The sequence below is a fragment of the Hyaena hyaena genome, unplaced genomic scaffold, assembly GCF_003009895.1.
Source record: "Hyaena hyaena isolate Hyena2069 unplaced genomic scaffold, ASM300989v1 scaffold_288, whole genome shotgun sequence".
NCBI lineage: Eukaryota > Metazoa > Chordata > Mammalia > Carnivora > Hyaenidae > Hyaena > Hyaena hyaena.
Window position 1 is genome coordinate 2,099,469 of NW_024080922.1, and position 8,734 is coordinate 2,108,202.

At 45.6% G+C, this 8,734-nt stretch overlaps 1 long non-coding RNA gene across 1 annotated transcript; it reads left to right on the top strand.

The window, feature by feature from the left end:
• The first annotated feature begins 154 nt into the window (after nucleotides 1–154).
• On the top strand, nucleotides 155–6,695 carry LOC120241822. Its single transcript, XR_005530958.1, has 3 exons — nucleotides 155–363; nucleotides 945–1,024; nucleotides 5,999–6,695. It is a non-coding gene; the product is annotated as an uncharacterized LOC120241822 (long non-coding RNA).
• The last annotated feature ends 2,039 nt before the right edge of the window (nucleotides 6,696–8,734 follow it).

Consider the following 8,734-nt stretch of genomic DNA (forward strand, 5'->3'; position numbering starts at 1 on the left):
CCCCCCCCCCCCCCCCAGCGCCCTGTGTTAGGTGGCCAGGGCTGCTGGGACAAAGTGCCGCAAACTGAGTGGCTTTGACAATCAAAACGGTTGCCTTTTGATTCTGGAAGCTGAAAGTCAGAAATCAGGATGTCACCAGGGCCTTGCTCTCTCTGCAGCCTCTGGAGGGTTCTTCCTCGCCTCGTCTGGCTTCTGGTGCTGTAACGTCCTTGCCTGTGTCTGCGGTACTTCTGGTGGGCGTCTTCCTCCCTTACAAGGACGCGAGTCACGCTGGATTACGGGCCCACGCTCCTCCTGCACGACCTCATCTTAACTAGACTACATCTGCAAAGACCCTTTTTGCACATAAGGCCACATTTGCAGGTATGGGGGGTTAGGACTTCAACGTGTCTTCTCCGGGGACACTGCTGAACACTCCTCCTGAAAGTGAGATCTGAGTGGTGAGGGAGCTGAGGTCAAGGGATGCAGGGACTGAGCCAGGGCGGCCCAGCCCGTCACTGGGGGTCAGCTCTCTCGCACCTCTTTCCTGTTACAGGTGGATGGGTAAAGCTATCTTGCAGGTACGGCGGGGGTGGGGGGAGGCACAGAAAAGGAGGGAAATTTGGGAGGAGGGAGGGAAAAGCGGATATTTAAATCTTCGATGATGTAGTAAAAGGCAGTGGGGGCAGAGGGGTGAGGGAAAGGAGGAGCCCACGCTGAAATCACAGCGAGCCCGTCTGGCTGGCTCTTCACTTATTCCGTATTGAGAGCCTCACGGGTGCGCAGTGCTGGAGGGCGCGTCTAGCACGCAGCAAGCCTCCGACGGTGGCTCGCACTTCTGTGCCCTGGCGCGTTCAGACGCCCGCTTGACAGCTTTCCCTCCTGTCCTCTGTGTCTTTGGGCAATTCTGAGAGATAACTGGGCTTTACAGTCTTTTAATACCAAGATTTTGGGCTTTTCCTTAGGTTTTGGAGATTGGTGGTGACTTTTTAAAACTAACATCTTTGGGGAAGCACCAGAAGTAGCCAAGTAAGAGAAGAAAAAGGTAACGAGTTATACTAAACTTAATATGACAATTCGGTTCATCTCTGGAAACCCTAGCAAACAGCCATCTTCAAAATACACTTCATATACTATTCTGCACTAATAAAGATCTTGCTACTATATATATATATATATATATATACCATAGGCCTTAAGTATACGTGTAAGGGTATATGTGTGTGTGTACACACCCACATAGGTCCTAATTATATATACGTGTATATATATGTTACATGTGTACATGTATTATATGTGTGTCTGTGTGTATACATGTGTGTATATATGTATAAGCCCTAAGTGTGTATATATATGGTATGTACATGTGTGTATATGTGTGTGTGTACATATATATGTATAGGCCTTAAGTATGTATATATTTATGTGGGTCTATATATGTATATATGTGTGCATATATGTATATATATTTATGTGGGTCTATATATGTATGTGTGTATATATGTGTATATATGTATATATTTGTGTGTCTGGAAATATGTGTGAATATGTATATATGTGTATATATTTATGTGGGTCTATATATGTATGTGTGTGTATATATATTTATGTAGGTCTGTATATGTATGTGTGTGTATGTATGTGTATATATGTATATTTATGTGTGTCTATATGTGTACATATGTGTATATATTTATGTGTGTCTATATATGTATATATGTATATATTTATGTGTGTTTGTATGTATATATGTGTACATATTTATGTGTGTCTATATATATGTGTATATATTTATGTGAGTGTATATGTGTGTGTATATGTATATATGTATATATTTGTGTGTATGTATGTATGTGTATATATTTATGTGTGTCTATATATGTGTGTATATATGTGTATATATTTATGTGGGTGTATGTGTGTGTGTATATGTATGTATGTGTATATATTTATGTGGGTGTTATGTGGGTGTGTATGTGTATATATGTGTATATATTTGTGTGTATGTATATATGTGTATATATTTATGTGTGTCTATATATGTGTGTATTTATGTGGGTCTATATATGTGTGTACATATGTGTATATATTTATGTGTGTGTGTGTGTATGTGTGTATATATGTATATATTTGTGTGTATATATGTGTATATATTTATGTGTGTCTATACATATGCTGCGTTTCTAGCATGTCACACCTTTAGACATTTGATTAACTATTTTTCTTTCCATACTCTGAAGACAAGAAAGAATCCTCTTGAGTAAATGAGCACGTTCAGAATCCCTTGTTTAGCACTCGCCCCTCTGACTTGCCTCTCCCAGCGACCTCTCAGGATCGACAGGGCATCAGCAGGCCGGGCAGAGCTTTGATTCCTGGAGCCCCCTTTCTTCTGTCTCCTGTGGCCTTGGTCGTAGGATTGCTTCAGGACCCAGCAAGCCCACCTCCTCTTGTCTTTGAACTTCCCTCGTCTTGCCAGAGCATCCGAAAGAGGCCCCCTCTGAACTCCTGATGGTGCCTCGTGTTGGGCACTTTCTTCCCCTCCAACCAGAAAGATGCCGAGCGCGCATCTGATGTGGACCAGCGCCGCGCTTTTGTGCCTCACCGAATCCCCTACTGTATTTATAGATGGCGGCTGCAGATTCCAATGCCAAAGACCCAAAGGGAAAAGTCAGCACTTACTTCTTTCACTGAATCAACGTGCACCATAATTTTGAAAACCTGTCAGTCCGCTCACAGACGTCCAAGCCCTTGAGCTCTCTCTCCTATCACCGAAAGAATTGAAAGAGTATTCTAAAAACCCTGAAAGAGGACAAACATGAAAAGAAGCCAAGCTTTTCAGCACTGCCCATTAAGCGAGCTGCACCCTGAATGAATATAGAAACCAGTAAAGTATTGCACGAAGTGTTTGCTACGGGCTTCATCCTAGGACTGAATATTTATTTAGACTTCCACCATTAAAGGAAAGGGGAAAATAAGAAAACCGCAACCCCATGACTTTCTAAGAGAGGTAACTCTTTACAGCGCACCTAAGAAGTTAAGTGTGTCTTCTCTCTTTCAAAATATACAACAATATATGTAAGGAGGTGGTGGCTATTAATTAATCAAGGACTAATTAGCCAGTCTGGATTTGACCCAGATGCTTTTCTCATTTATTCCTTTCTCCCACCCTCGCAGATATTCTCGCCCCCTCCCCACCCCCCGCCCCGGACAGCCTGCATGGGAAGGGAGGCCATCACTTGTTTACATAGCAGTTTGGACTGGAATTCTTGCAAGGTCTTTTCATGGTCTTCATACCTGGCTTCTTCATGATTTCCTTGGTTTTCTTAATTAAACTGGGTCACTTCAGGCTGGTTCTTTAAAGGATCTTGAGGATTTATTTATTTTTCACTTATTTATTTATTTTGAAAGAGAGAGAGAGTGCATGCAAGCAGGTGGGAGCAGAGAGAGAGAATCCCAAGCAGGCTGTGCACTGTCAGCACAGAGCCTGATGTGGGGCTCAAACCCACGAGCCATAAGATCATGAGCTAAACGGAACCCGGGTCGGACACTTAACCAACTGAGCCACCCAGGCATCCCCACCCTGAGGATCTTGAGGATTTAAAACAAAACAGAACATTCTCCACTTGGCCATGCCCTTCGAAGGGCACCTTCTCGTCCTTCCCCTGTGACTCTGGGACAAGAGTCAGGGAGATCTGATCAATGCCCCGCATAGAGACGGACAATCTTTGGGGAATGCGCCCGGGGGCTCCCCCGGTGGCTTGCCTTACAAGGGTGCTTTGAGGAGCTACTAGTTAGCAGAAAGTACTGTAGAAACTGAAATTGTTTCTGAAAATGCGCAACAAGAAGACGTGTCTCAAAAGGGACTCCGTTATTTTGCAGGAAATCCAACTCAAGCAGCCTCGCACAGCCATTATCACGTAATTACCAATATAAATCTCACTGGCAACTTCCATAACTTCATTTGCAAATGAATATGCACACCTCCTAAATCACTCCCTCCTTTTCTGTTTCTCCCCAGAAAGCCATTCCCCGCCTGGAGCTCCGACAGAACTCCGCAGCAGCGGCCGTGATTTGCAGAGGCTCCCGACGGCCCGTGTCAGGCCAGGCCGGCGTGCGCCCTGGAACGGCCGTGCAGGCACCTTGGCCCCCGGTTCCTGCTCACCCCCATAAATCCCCGCGGGCACCGGTGGGGGCAGAGACATGGCAGAAGCCTGGCTCCTTCGGCTCACCAGGTTCACAAACCACAGTGAACTTTTTAGTGATCTGAGGCCAAGTTTCCGGTATGTAATGAAAACTGAAACCTGGTTTTGGGTTTCCTCACCGAATTCACACTGAGCGAGTCATGGCAAGAGATGTGTGAGGTGGCAAGGACGAGCAACATGGAGGCACCAGCGAGGCCCACGACGTGAAGTTCTATTTCTGGCCCTTCCACCCATGTGTGTGGCCTGAAGCCGCTCACCCACCCCCACTCCACTTAGTTGACTTGCTCTCATACGAAGAGGGTGCTTCTGACCACGATGTATCTTTCTGGGACGTGGGGGGGGGGGTTACGGGGCAGAGTGCTTTGAGCGTTCCCCTGAGTCCTTACATACAGCACACACAGCTTCAGGATACTGTGGCCATCCCGCCCCAACCCACATTTATATGTTGCCCTCTGTCTGCGTTCTGAAGCGTTGCTCTTATTTCTTTTTAGGCTCACCAAGCACATTTATAAACTGTTTGGCTTTCAGCTTCTGGAGAACACCAGAAGAATGCCTACATTATTTCGAGGGTTCACCTAAATGGCCTCCCAGCTCAGTCCCGACTTGGAGGTCCTGGGAGTCTAGGAGAATGAACCCAGGTTTGAAGTCAGGCTTTGAAGTCAGGCATGCCTGGTTGCAAGTCCCGGCTCTCAAACCTACTAGCTGTGTGACTTCGGGCAAATCTTTGAACCTCTCTGAGCTTCATTACCTCATCTGAGAAACTGGGCCAATGCCAACTACCAAATTGTTGCCACAAAGATCACGAAAGTACTTACGAGGCGTGGACGAGAGTGCCTAGCCTGTTGTAGACGCGATGTCGGCCTTAGATTCCACTTGTCTTTATTCACATGCGTCTCCCATGGGTCAAAGACAGAGGCCATCACACATTTGAATATTGCTTCTTTCTTCTCATCCAGGGCCCCACTGCAGAAAGAGAGAAAAAGAAGGAAATAAACAGAAACCCTCAGAGGCCCTTCTGAAAGCGTCACCCATCCATTGAAATGTACTTTCCATTCAAAAACTAGGTTATTAATTATTCATTCCTGTTGGAACTCAAAACAAGAACAGAGCTCACTGCTTACGACCCAGAGCTTGACGAGAACAGTGTTCCAACTGCTTAATGCCAATCATTTCCTGTGATCTATGTAATAGATCTCGAATCTGAGATGCGCAGTGTGGAGCATCAAGCAAACTTGAGACTGAATGACTGTCAGTAATATTTAGTAAATGCCCTGAATGACTGTTCACTTTACTTTCATTTCCACTCCAAGCAGTACATTTCTCAGGGATTATTTCACTGCATGGGTGGCCCAAGTCCCTTGGCTTTCAGCCTCATGGCTCATTCCACCGCTCTGGGCAAGCAATAACCACCCAAAAATGCAAGCTTTCCTTTCATGCCCTGGTGGCATGAGTAACATCATTAACTCTTCCCGGCTGAGGTTTGGGATTACGTAAAAACCTTACACCCCACTGTGTTCACAGTCAGAATACCAGAGTAGCGAAGTGTTTGCCGTCTGTTTTCAGGCCAGAAATGCGGTTGCCCTAATAAACAATCCCGGAAATATTTCCCTCCCCCCAGCAATTGCATTTCATCAAGATTGCGGGTTTCAAAATGGAAGCTAAGTATTTCCCCACTTCTTGTTCCGGTGAGAATATGCGTGAGGACCCTGGGCTCTGAGCCTCTTCAGACAAGGGGAAGCACTGATGGCCTGTCCCCAAGAGCAAAAGGAGAGAAAAGCACAGCTGTACAATATGGTGTTTCACATGTTTCTCTACAGATGAGCTTTGGAAAGAGTGAAAACCTTGCAGGCCGCTGGGCAAGAGGAGACACAGTAACACATTTCCTACGGGCCTTGGGCCAGCGCTGGGACAGACCGAAGACGGGGGCCCGTGCACCGTGGGTTCCGTGCGCCATCTGGGGGCCTGAGGCTGACATTGTGCGCACCATCCCGGCTCTTACACCATTGATGCGTGGCGCACACCAAGGAGGCATCGTGGGCTTTCAAGTTCTGCTGGGAGGTGATCGCGGGGCCCCAAACGCCAAGGGCCAGGTGTTCTGGCTACCATTCCTTGTTCTACAACAGGATACTGAGACCTCGGGTCCTTCATGGACACAGAGATAACAATCTTTCCCTGAGGACCAGCCTTCCTCTGACACATATCCGTGAGAGATTATCTCTGAGCAGTCTGGCCCCTCGTGTTCTCCACCTCCATGGCCCAGGTCTGGGCACAGGAGTCCCCCCCTTGCCCCTGCTTGGGACACACTCGTGTTCTCGACTCCAGCCCTCTGAATCCTGCGCTCCCCAAGGCTCGGCCCGCAGGCATCTTTACATTCTCAGAATACCTGTCTCCATTTTGCTCACCCTACTGTTTCCAAAGTGTGTTCCAAGAAGACAGGATTTATTATTAAGAATTATAACTTTAGGGCACCTGGCTGGCTCTGTCAGAAGAGTATGTGACCCTCGATCTCAGTGTAGTGAGTTTGAGACCCCCGTTGGATGTACAGATTATGAAAAATAAAGGCACTTAAACAAAAAACAATTGTACCTTCAAAAAAAGCATTCCGACTTGGGAAGCTCTAGGCTATGGCAAAGTTAAAACAGGTATCGTGGTGGACATCTGGAGAGCTTTGATGCTCTGAGATCCTAGCAGATTTTTAAGAAGGAGCTATGATTTGCTATAGATGCTAAACTGATCCGACATCAAAACCCTTTCCCCACCTCCACCTTGGAAGTGCTTCTTGACATATTGCGTTTGACAAAATAACTTTAGGGAGAAATCGGTCTAACCTACTCACTTGAGTGGATAACCATCTTTTCACAAGTGAGAGGCATCTGTGAGTCTGCTCCAGCTCCCTTAGTGAAAGTGCCACACGCTGGGGCGGCTTACACAACAGAAACATATTTTCTCACAGTTCTGGAGGCTGGAGGGCTGAGATCAAGGTGTGAGCAGAGTTGGTTTCTCCTGACGCCTCTCTCCTTGGCGTGTAGATGGCCGTCTTCTCTTTGTATCTTCACGCGGTCTTCCGTATGTGTCTGTGTCCTAATCTCCTATTCTCATGGGGACACCAGTCCTATTGAGATAGGGTCTACCTTCAGAATCTCATCTTAACTTAATTCCTTCCTTAAAGATTCTATCGCCAAATGCTGTCACATTCTGAGGTAGTGGGGTTAGGTCTTCAATGTGTGACTTTTGAGGAGGGACACAATTCAACTCATGAAAGTGTCTTTTTTTTTTTTTTTTTTAATCTACTGGAGAAAACATGTGCATCAGTGGAAGATTATTCATTCTTTAGAGCAGGGCCAGAAAACGATTGCTAAGGGGCCAGATAGGGACTGCCACGTGTGTGTATAAATAAAGTTTTATTGCCACAAGTCTATGCTCATTCCTTCCCAGATGTCTATGGTGACTTTCATGTTCGAATACTGTATGGCTTGCAAAAACCTAAAATATTTACTATCTGGCCCTTTATAGAATACACTTGCCAATACCCGGTCTAGAGCACATCCCTCAGGGTCATCTAATTCTGATTCCAGAGGGGCTCTGCCACTTTCATTACCTTTGAGCTATTTTACAACTCTGTCAGTTGTAGGTAACAGATAGCAATGCAAAATAATCTTTGCTCACGGATGCAGACAAGCCAGTTCCGCCTCCCAGTGCTCATTCTTTTCAGCATTCCTCACCTGTACATGTGATGGTCCTTTGGATCCTCTTTTGAACTGATTGTGACATCTTACAGTGCCCTTGTTAACCACGAGGTAAATCAAATCTTTAAAACATGGTCATTTTATATCTGGATGAGAGTCAAAATTGTACCTCTCTGACAGTTTCCCTTTAACATGTCGATGCTCTTATTCTTGGGTGTGGTAATAGTGCTGGGATTATGAAGGATGACAGTTTTGTTCTTAGAAGATGTGTACGGATGCATCTAAGGTGGAGTGCCGTGATGCTTACAATTTACTTTCAAACGGTTTGGCATATGTGTATATACACTTGTGTGTGTGTGTACATACGTACACATATAATGTGTATATGGGGGAAGCCAGAGAAAGAAGAAGCATATATGATAAAATATTATCTACCAGTACATCTGGATGAAAGCCACACGATGTCCTAGAATGGTACATGACTCATTCAACTTTTCTGTAGATTCGACAGTTTGCAAAATAAAAATGTGGAGGCATAAGATTCTGTCATATTCCCAGCTCAGCATGTAGCCAGCCCCATGTCCTGTGTCTGTGTGTTCCTGCAGTGCTTCTGAAAGCCGCCAGGTACAGACGTTTGTCAGCCCCCTGAGTCTTTGAAGAAGAATAAGTAAATGAAATATCGATGTCTCTTTTGTCATGTGGCTCCATTTCTTTGAGTCCTTGATGGTACCAAGTGACTAGGATGTTAAGGTAGAATGTTTCATTAACTAGACTTCTCATCTTCCCAAAGAATTCTTTTAAAATAAATAAATATTTTCTGGGGCGCCTGGGTAGCTCAGTTGGTTGAGCGTCCGACTTCGGCTCAGG